General features: G+C 30.4%; 1 pseudogene; it reads left to right on the top strand.

The window, feature by feature from the left end:
- The first annotated feature begins 9,456 nt into the window (after positions 1 to 9,456).
- LOC108326535 (L-type lectin-domain containing receptor kinase IX.1-like) lies at positions 9,457 to 11,428 on the top strand (annotated as a pseudogene).
- The last annotated feature ends 270 nt before the right edge of the window (positions 11,429 to 11,698 follow it).

Raw genomic sequence — 11,698 nt, 5'->3', positions numbered from 1 at the left:
TGGCCTTTATCTTTCTTGGGCGGATAACCTTTTATTCTGTGAAACCATTTATATAAATAAGTGTAAATTGATAAAAACTCAATGTTTGAGTAGATGTTAAGAAACATACCTTCCATTCCTCAAACTCTCTCGATGCACGAAACTGCATCCAATCCTCCTCTGTGAATGTATATTGCTGACAGGGATTTTCATGTTGCCTGTCTCCAAAGACATATAGTCGTGTCAGCCTTGTCTTGAAATCCCTCCATCTTATCGCTATATGCGATAACACTTTCTTTCTAATTTGCATTGTGTTTGGAATATCAAAATGTTGCTGTTTAAAACAAATAACTTGTTATTTCAAAAGAAAACATAAAAGATAAGTGTTGCACAAATTGCATGAAGTATAAACATACCTGAATATCTTGCAATAAGAGGTTCTTGTCGACCTCTGGGACGTCATCCCAACATGCATGAAGGATAGAGACATGACTTTTGGCCAACTTACCCAGATAACTCCTAAACCTATCAGCATGTGGACCTGATGGATGACCTGATTTGGGGTCGATGTCAACATGCCTCCTCTGACCATCCACGCGTCCGGAGGTCACATCTGCCACTCGGGTGACGCCTCGTCCACGTCTGCTCTTTCCCGATCCTGAGTCTGAGGCCGACATACCTCTTCACCATTCCGAACACAATGTCAATGTTTTTGACTTCGTTGTACACCTCTTCACCATTCCGGGGTCTGCACACAACCTCATCCTCAGCACTTCCATTGAATGCTTTTTTCAATCTACGATAAGGATGATTACGAGGAAGAAATTTTCGATGTCTTGTATACATTGTCTTCTGACCATGCTTCAACTGAAGGTAACTAGTGTTTTCTTCACATATGGGACATGCAAAATGACCTTTAACACTATAACCGCTCAAGTTTCCATACGCTGGGAAATCATTTATAGTACAAAACAACATTGCACGCAAACAGAACTGTTCCTGGACATGTGAATCAAACACGTCGATGCCTTCTTCCCACAACAATTTCAAATCATCAATTAAAGGTGCTAAGTAAACATCAATGTCATTTCCAGGTTGTCTAGGACCCGATATCATCATGGACAACATCACATATTTTCTCTTCATGCACAACGAAGGAGAAAGATTGTAAATCATCAACATAACTGGCCACGAACTGTGTTTGCTACTTAAGTTTCCATAAGGATTCATACCATCAGTTGCAAGTGCAAGCCTTAAGTTTCTTGGATCTGCACCAAATTCAGGGAATTTGTCATCAATCTTTTTCCATTGTGGAGAATCAGCAGGGTGTCGAAGAAGATTATCGCACTTTCTTTCGTCAGAGTGCAATTTAAGGTTCTTTGCATCTTCTTTAACAGAGAACATACGTTTGAACCTAGGTATTATAGGCAAACACCACATCACCTTAGCAGGTGCACCATCATTACCTTCATTACAAGTGACTCTGTCAGATTTCTTTTTAAATCGGGATAAACCACATGTTGGACAATACTTTAACGAAGCAAACTCCTTTGTGTACAAAACACAATCATTAGGACAAGCATGTATCTTTTGATATTCAAGACCCATTGGACATAAAATTTTTTTGGCCTCGTAATTACGAATAGGTAGTGTATTATTTTCTGGAAGCATCTCCTTCAACAACTCCAACAACTCGGTGAAACTTTTATCGGTCCATCCATTCCTTGCTTTTAAACTAAACAACTTAAAAGTTGAAGACAGACGTGTAAAGTTCGAGCATCCTGGGAACAACGGTTGCTCTGAATCATTAATAAGAGAATCATACAAATTAGCCCTTCAAAAATTGTCTTCACCGACATCACGTATCATGTCCTCTAAATGGTCACTCATCCATTCTTCCACATAATCCGTTCCTCGTGATGTCGTAGGCTGCTTCAGTACTTCTCCATGCCAAGTCCAAACGGTATAAGTCCTCATTATGCCGTACATGAATAGATGGTCACGCACATTGCCTAAGTCTTGCCGTATTTGATTAAGACAACGCACACAAGGACAAAAATATGTCCCGTTGACAGACTTAGCATTTTCTTCAACGTATTGCAAGAACTTCGAAACACCCTTCTCATATTCTTCACTGATGCGACGTTCGTTCATCCAGCTTCGATCCATACTATGTTCGTAAAATCATCAGTTCAAGTGTTTTAACTCTCACAAGGTTAGGCCCTACCCATTCAAAAAAATTAATTTTCATAATTTGCTCAGCCACGTGCATTGAAGTCTACATCATAAAATTGATAAGATTTCGACAGCATTTCGCATTGGTCTCCGAAATACACGAAATGAGAGTAGTCAACGATGAACACAATCAAATATGCATCCGGAGAACAACACAAGTACTGAACCGAAATATTATCAATCTTATCCTTAAACTCCAATTGACATGGTATTGCAAATTATGAAAATTAATTTTCTCAAACTGTCCAATCGGACAATTCAAAATTTAACACAAACGATTAAAAGATTAATCGTTTGTCTTAAATTTATAACGAGAACTAAGTGTCACTCAATGATTACTTATAATAACACAACTAATACACATATATTCAAAAAAGTCAATAACAGAGTCACTCATTACAGTAAAAAAATGTGCATTCACAAAACGATATATTACATGCATACAAAAAATATCCAACCAACAAGCTAACCTGAAAAGTAGATTCCAAATGAAAAGGAGGGAAATGGAGGAGTGAACGGCCTAAAATGCAGTCCAAAAACAGTCAAAGAAGCCGCCCAAGAACACGCAAGAGACTGCAAAAAAACGGACCGAAAACGATTTTTAATCGGTTCAAATCAAAGGTATTTCATGACAGAGCAATGTAATCGGATTGAAAATCAATTTAAACGGTCCAAAAAAGAGCAAACGAACCTGGAAAACCAATGGCGAAGCAGCGTTCGCGGAGGAAGACGATGAACAGTGCTTTCGCGTTTTGCAAAAGTGAACTGGTCACGGGTTCGCGGGAGCCGTATTAATGCCCTTAGACGTCCGATACGCTGGGGCACGGACGTCTATAATATTATAGACGTCTGATCGTCACTAATATGACGTCTTTGACAATTTAAAAATGATATTCGCGGGTGGGTGTAAACGTCCGTCCTCGGTCGAGCCGGACGTTTATAGTATTATAAACGTCCATTTGAGGGGGACGGACGTCTATGAGACTGAACAACTGAACGTTTCAACTCCCCATGCCAGCCCATAAACGTCCGTCCATGGGAGGGCACGGACGTCTATAACATTATACACGTCCGATATGGGGGGACGGACGTTTATGGGTCTGAAGACAATTAAATCCCCAACCACCCTGTCAGATCATTAGACGTCCGCGCCCTCCCAGGACGGACGTTTAAGGTCCCTATATGGGGAATTGAACGCATAGACACTTGAAACGTTCACTTCTCTAACTATTAAACGTCCGTCCCGACCGAGGACGGACGTTTTAAGCTGGAAGGGTAATTGAAAACGTTATGAGATGGGTTCACTTTGTCCACCTATTAAACGTCCGTCCTAGGGGGACGGACGTTCAAAGGGCTGTCAGGTTCACTTTCTCCAGCTATTAAACGTCCGTCCTAGAGGGCGGACGATCATAACATTATGAACGTCCGTCTCGGCCAAAGACGGACGTTCAAAGGGCTGACATGGGTTCACTTATTCAGCCTATTGAACGTCCGTCCTAGGGGGCGGACGTTTATAACATTATAAACGTCTGTCTTGACCCAGGACGGACGTTCAAAGGGTTGTCATGGGTTCACTTATTCAGCCCATTGAACGTCCGTCCTAGAGGGCGGACGTTCATAACATTATGAACGTCCGTCTCGGCCAAAGACGGACGTTCAAAGGGCTGACATGGGTTCACTTATTTAGCCTATTGAACGTCCGTCCTAGAGGGCTCGGCCAAAGACGGACGTTCAAAGGGCTGACATGGGTTCACTTATTCAGCCTATTGAACGTCCGTCCTAGGGGGCGGACGTTTATAACAATATAAACGTCCGTCTTGACCCAGGACGGACGTTCAAAGGGCTGTCATGGGTTCACTTATTCAGCCCATTGAACGTCCGTCCTAGAGGGCGGACGTTTATAACATTATAAACGTCCGTCTTGACCCAGGACGGACGTTCATAACATTATGAACGTCCGTCTCGGCCAAAGACGGATGTTCAAAGGGCTGACATGGCCAGCTATTAAACGTCCGTCCTAGGGGGTGGACGTTTATAACATTATGAACGTCCGTCTCGACTAAGGACGGACGTTCAAAGGGCTGACATGGGTTCACTTTAAACGTCCGTCCTAGGTGAACGGACGTTCCTCACATTATAAACGTCCGTCGAGAGCAAGGACGAACGTCTCTGTTTCCACTTATTTACGAATATGCCACCGGTCAATTATATACGTTGGGGATTTAGTGGACGGACGTCTATTGGATGACGTTAAAAGCCAATTCTGCACTAGTACGTCACTTAATATTATTATAACATATATTGTATAGGAGTTTAGACATTGAAAATAAATTATAAAGATTCTGGTATTGAGAAATTTAGATTAAATTTATGGAGCTATTATTTTTATAACTTGTGATGATTGAGTTAATGTATATTGTTGAGATTATGTATATGTTTGTATGCAATGTAAAAGTGAAAGGTTATATGTATATGGTTTCATATGGGTCACGGTTGGTTATAAGTATGGTTGATGGACGTAATTCCATGATCCTCAAGGGAGGTTACATGGTGGTGCCCTGTGGTTGTTGTGATTGACCGTATGAATGGGCGGAGTGTCCTTATGGGGTTTATCCTGACGTTCTAATGATCATCCATGCTTAAGTAGAGAGTGATGAGTCATGTGGTGAGAATAGCAGGAGGTCCTAGCCCATAGGTTCTTGGGTGAGTTATAACGGACTAACTTTGGGTGACAGTTGATGGTTTTCCAGTTACTACATCACCCGGGTGCACAAACCCCTCGAACGTGACATTTCATACTAGTTCGGATGGTCAAATCACGTGGTCGGTCATTGGTATAAGGATAATGCATTCGGTCCTAGTTTGTATTGTGTTATGATCCTTGCATGCTTGAAATACTTGATTGTTACATGCTTATATAAATGTTAAATTGATATGGGTTGTATGATTTTTATATAACTAGCTCACCCTTGCTTGTTTGTGTTTGTGCCTTCTTTGTCTGTGTTTTCTTTTGCGATGATCATCCACTTGGATGTGAGGAGAGGGAGATGAGGCATCTGTGGAGTAGGAGCTGGAGGGTGCCAATAATGTTGAGTAGCCTAGGAGCTTATAAATTTACCTACTTCTATTCTTTTGAAATACTCTACTCTTTTGTAATTCAAGTTTTAATTTCCTAGCTCTTTTGGAAGGATAAATGTAATCCTATTGCCCTAATCACTTATCCTAACTGCTTTATCGTATAATACTTGATGACGTCTTATATTATATAATTCCTATATAATTTGGATGTTACAATAATAATAATAATAATAATAATAATAATAATAATAGTAATAATAATAATAATAATAGTAATAATAATAATAGTAATAATAATAATAATAATAATAATAATAATAATAATAATAATAATAATAATAATAATAATAATAATAATAATAATAATAATAATAATAATAATAATAATAATAATAATAATAATAATAATAATAATAATAATAATAATAATAATAATAATAATAATAATAATAATAATAATAATAATAATAATAATAATAATAATAATAATAATAATAATAATAATAATAATAATAATAATAATAATAATAATAATAATAATAATAATAATAATAATAATAATAATAATAATAATAATAATAATAATAATAATAATAATAATAATAATAATAATAATAATAATAATAATAATAATAATAATAATAATAATAATAATAATAATAATAATAATAATAATAATAATAATAATAATAATAATAATAATAATAATAATAATAATAATAATAATAATAATAATAATAATAATAATAATAATAATAATAATAATAATAATAATAATAATAATAATAATAATAATAATAATAATAATAATAATAATAATAATAATAATAATAATAATAATAATAATAATAATAATAATAATAATAATAATAATAATAATAATAATAATAATAATAATAATAATAATAATAATAATAATAATAATAATAATAATAATAATAATAATAATAATAATAATAATAATAATAATAATAATAATATAATAATAATAATAATAATAATAATAATAATAATAATAATAATAATAATAATAATAATAATAATAATAATAATAATAATAATAATAATAATAATAATAATAATAATAATAATAATAATAATAATAATAATAATAATAATAATAATAATAATAATAATAATAATAATAATAATAATAATAATAATAATAATAATAATAATAATAATAATAATAATAATAATAATAATAATAATAATAATAATAATAATAATAATAATAATAATAATAATAATAATAATAATAATAATAATAATAATAATAATAATAATAATAATAATAATAATAATAATAATAATAATAATAATAATAATAATAATAATAATAATAATAATAATAATAATAATAATAATAATAATAATAATAATAATAATAATAATAATAATAATAATAATAATAATAATAATAATAATAATAATAATAATAATAATAATAATAATAATAATAATAATAATAATAATAATAATAATAATAATAATAATAATAATAATAATAATAATAATAATAATAATAATAATAATAATAATAATAATAATAATAATAATAATAATAATAATAATAATAATAATAATAATAATAATAATAATAATAATAATAATAATAATAATAATAATAATAATAATAATAATAATAATAATAATAATAATAATAATAATAATAATAATAATAATAATAATAATAATAATAATAATAATAATAATAATAATAATAATAATAATAATAATAATAATAATAATAATAATAATAATAATAATAATAATAATAATAATAATAATAATAATAATAATAATAATAATAATAATAATAATAATAATAATAATAATAATAATAATAATAATAATAATAATAATAATAATAATAATAATAATAATAATAATAATAATAATAATAATAATAATAATATAATAATAATAATAATAATAATAATAATAATAATAATAATAATAATAATAATAATAATAATAATAATAATAATAATAATAATAATAATAATAATAATAATAATAATAATAATAATAATAATAATAATAATAATAATAATAATAATAATAATAATAATAATAATAATAATAATAATAATAATAATAATAATAATAATAATAATAATAATAATAATAATAATAATAATAATAATAATAATAATAATAATAATAATAATAATAATAATAATAATAATAATAATAATAATAATAATAATAATAATAATAATAATAATAATAATAATAATAATAATAATAATAATAATAATAATAATAATAATAATAATAATAATAATAATAATAATAATAATAATAATAATAATAATAATAATAATAATAATAATAATAATAATAATAATAATAATAATAATAATAATAATAATAATAATAATAATAATAATAATAATAATAATAATAATAATAATAATAATAATAATAATAATAATAATAATAATAATAATAATAATAATAATAATAATAATAATAATAATAATAATAATAATAATAATAATAATAATAATAATAATAATAATAATAATAATAATAATAATAATAATAATAATAATAATAATAATAATAATAATAATAATAATAATAATAATAATAATAATAATAATAATAATAATAATAATAATAATAATAATAATAATAATAATAATAATAATAATAATAATAATAATAATAATAATAATAATAATAATAATAATAATAATAATAATAATAATAATAATAATAATAATAATAATAATAATAATTACTTGCGTGTGTTTCACAATGTCAAGTGAAGATGAATTAAGTGGTCATTCATACCCTTGAAATCCAATTTGTAGAACCACAAAACTAGTTTCTATATCATTTTTCCTAAGTCTAGTCTCTCCAATGTGTTGGGCTTTACCTTCCCCTGTAAAGAGGCTCTTTCTTCCAGTACGTTATTAATTTTCTTCTTTCACCCTATCAAAAATTTTGAAATATTTTTATCTGAAATAAGGATGGGTGAGAGTGTCTTCCCAAAAAAGTGGATGATTGTCTATCGAAAAATATTTCCAGAATTATTTAGTACGTTCTGGAAAATAAAATCCTAAATAATAGTGTGCAGGAGAAATTTAATGGGGGTGCTGGAAGAAATACCACTATAAAGATTATATCACTTTCGTTCAACCCATTAAATGATTGGTTTACGTGATCATGCTTTGAATAAAGCAAGTCCTTTGCCGTCAAAAAGTTTAAGATTGCAACAACAGTAATAGTTTTGTGTTGGAAAATCCAAGGAAGAAAAGCATTGGAGAAATCTTTATGAACGATTCATTAGAGATTCGAGAAAACACAAAAACATCTACCAATAAATCAGGATATATCTAAATAAGAAAACGTGACAAAACATTCTACTTAAGGTAATAGATATTCATACTTTTTTTTTTACATCACTGAACTTTTTTTTTACATAATATAAAAATTTAGATTACATGAATTCCAATACTTTATTTGATTAGAGGAAAACATGTGTAAACATTTTTTAGATGAGAAAATGAAAAGAAACAATTTTTTGTGAGATAAAATTATTTTATAAATAAATAAATTTAGAATTTGAATAATTTAATACGGCATAACCTCTGCAACTAAACATTATCTCATGGATATCTTGATTTCATTTCCTTTTCATATTTTTCTATCATTGTTCTGTGGAATTTCCATCCATCGATCCTAATAATTGAAAGAGTTAAAATGGAGTGTTCTTCCTTTGATGGTCAAGACACCAAGTTAACAAACTCCCACAATGCCGGCCAAATTTGATTCGTACACTAAGTTTCAAGAATGAAGACCATCCTACATTCTCAAAATCAACACAAAACAAAGGATAGAAATTATAAGATACAGAAATTTCGGCTTTCGTGATCCTGTATGGATTTTCAGACTAAGTCACAACTCACGTCTATCACCATCGACAAAAAACATTGTACTCATCGCTAATCTATATGGCAAGGTAGGCCATGACAGAACTTAATGGAATTAAGACAACTATATAATCTAGAATAAGACTTTGGAATTCAATTAAATAAGCAAAAATACAATCATGTACATAAAAACATAAAACTAAATATATATGTAAATCTTTCATACAAGAAAGTGTTCCAACACAAAACATTGAACTAGCATTCCTCTCACTTATAGATGGCTTGGTGGCATAAGACTGTTCATAATCCAATTCTTTTCTGTCATGCAATGAGAACAATTTTCATCCTTCAAATACTCCCTCTTGCAAACTCACTATCCTTTGACTACCCCAACTTTAAGAATGGTGATGTAAAATGGGAAGGGGATGCTTCTGTTCTGAAAGGAGCTATCCAAGTCACTTCCAACGCCATAGACCAAAACAACAATTACAGTGTTGGGAGAGTCACGAGTTTTGAACAGATGGTCCTCTGGGATATGAAGTCTAGAAAGCTTGCTGATTTCAGTACTAAATTTTCCTTTGTTATCTTTTCAGAAAAGAGATACTATAGAGATGGAATGGCCTTCTTCCTTGCTGACCCTAATCTCCCACTTCTAAAGGATATTAAAGAAGGAGGTGGTCTTGGACTTGTGGATGGAGAACAAGTATTGAATTCAACTCAACACCCGTTTGTAGCAGTGGAGTTTGACACCTTCCACAACGAATTATGGGACCCTTCGGGTAGCACTCATGTAGGTCTGAATTTCAACTCTATGAAGTCCAACATAACTAAGTCATGGTTGACAGATATTCAAATTTGGAATGTTTATAATTGCAGCATTAAGTACAATTCAAGTACTCTAAATTTGAGCGTTTCATTCACAATGTACAATGATAGTAAACCAGTTGAAGAATACATTTCATACAAGGTTGATTTGAGAGATCACTTACCGGGGAGGGTTGTTCTTGGTTTTGCTGCCGCAACAGGAAGATTGTATGAGGTTCATACATTGAGATCATGGTCATTTAGTTCAAGTCTACAAAGCGATGACAAAATCCCACCAGATTCCAGTCTTATTGATTCTAAAAAAGGAAAGAAAATAGGATTGTGGGTAGGGCTTGGAATTGGTCTTGGCTTGGCTTTGAGTTTGTCAGGGTTGGTTTTTACTTTATTGTGGAAGAGGAATAGAGATAGAAAAGAAATTTTAGTTTTTGATGATGAATTCCCAAAGGGCACTGGACCTAAGAGCTTCTCCTATAATGAGCTAGCAAGTGCTACAAACAAATTTGCTGAGTCTGAGAAGCTGGGGCAAGGTGGTTTTGGTGCTGTGTATAAAGGTTATTTGAAAGACATGAAGTCCTATGCTGCTATCAAGAGAATATCAAGAGATTCTAAACAGGGAATGAAGGAGTATGTGACAGAAGTGAAGGTAATAAGCCAACTGAGACATAGGAATTTAGTAGAACTCATTGGTTGGTGTCATGAGAAGAATGACTTTGTCCTCGTATACGAGTTCATGCCAAATGGAAGCTTAGACTCTCACCTTTATGGAGTGAAAAGCTTCTTAACTTGGAGAGTGAGGTATAATATAGCTTTGGACTTGGCTTCAGCATTGCTTTACCTACAAGAAGAGTGGGAGCAATGTGTGATTCACAGAGATATTAAATCAAGCAACATTATGTTGGATTCAAGTTTCAATGCTAAGCTTGGTGATTTTGGTTTGGCTAGGCTGGTGGACCATGAGAAAGGGTCACAAACCACACATATAGCAGGGACTAGGGGCTATATTGCACCTGAATATTTCAGTTCAGGAAAGGCTACTAAGGAATCTGATATTTACAGCTTTGGGGTTGTGTTGTTGGAGATAGCTTGTGGAAGAAAATGTGTTGAGCTAAAAGCTGAGGAGGGTGAAATAACTCTAGTTGAGTGGGTTTGGAAGCTCTATGGATTGGGAAGGTCACTTGAAGCAGTTGACCCAAAGTTACGTGGAGAATTTGATGAGAAACATGATCCGTTTAGTGGTTGTTGGCCTTTGGTGTGTTCATCCAGATTACTCATTCAGGCCCTCTATAAGGCAAGTGATTCAGGTCCTTAAATTTGATTCTCCTTTACCTCTTCTCCTAGAAATGATGCCTGTGCCAACATATCTTCCTCCAACAATAAAAGCACTTTTTTCTTCAGTTTCTTCTTTCTTTTGGGAAACAAGTTAGTCATAGAGATAGGCACAATGTAATAATCACCAGAAAAAAAATTTGATGTATACTATATAGTAACGTTTCAGTAATGAACTCTACCCTATATCAATTTGAAGTGATCATGTACAAATGCATCAAACTTGTGCACCTATCTATTACAACCATGTTTTGTTCTGTCCTTTTAACAAAAGGTATAAGTATATAATTTTACTATATACACATATAATACGGATAAGAAAACATAGTCACACTAGTACAAAATGTGCTTTTAAACTCGCACAATAG

This window comes from Vigna angularis, chromosome 1 (genome assembly GCF_016808095.1).
Source record: "Vigna angularis cultivar LongXiaoDou No.4 chromosome 1, ASM1680809v1, whole genome shotgun sequence".
NCBI classification, from domain to species: Eukaryota; Viridiplantae; Streptophyta; class Magnoliopsida; order Fabales; family Fabaceae; genus Vigna; species Vigna angularis.
The sequence above is the reverse complement of the archived record's forward strand: the minus strand, read 5'-3'. Positions and strand labels throughout refer to the sequence as shown.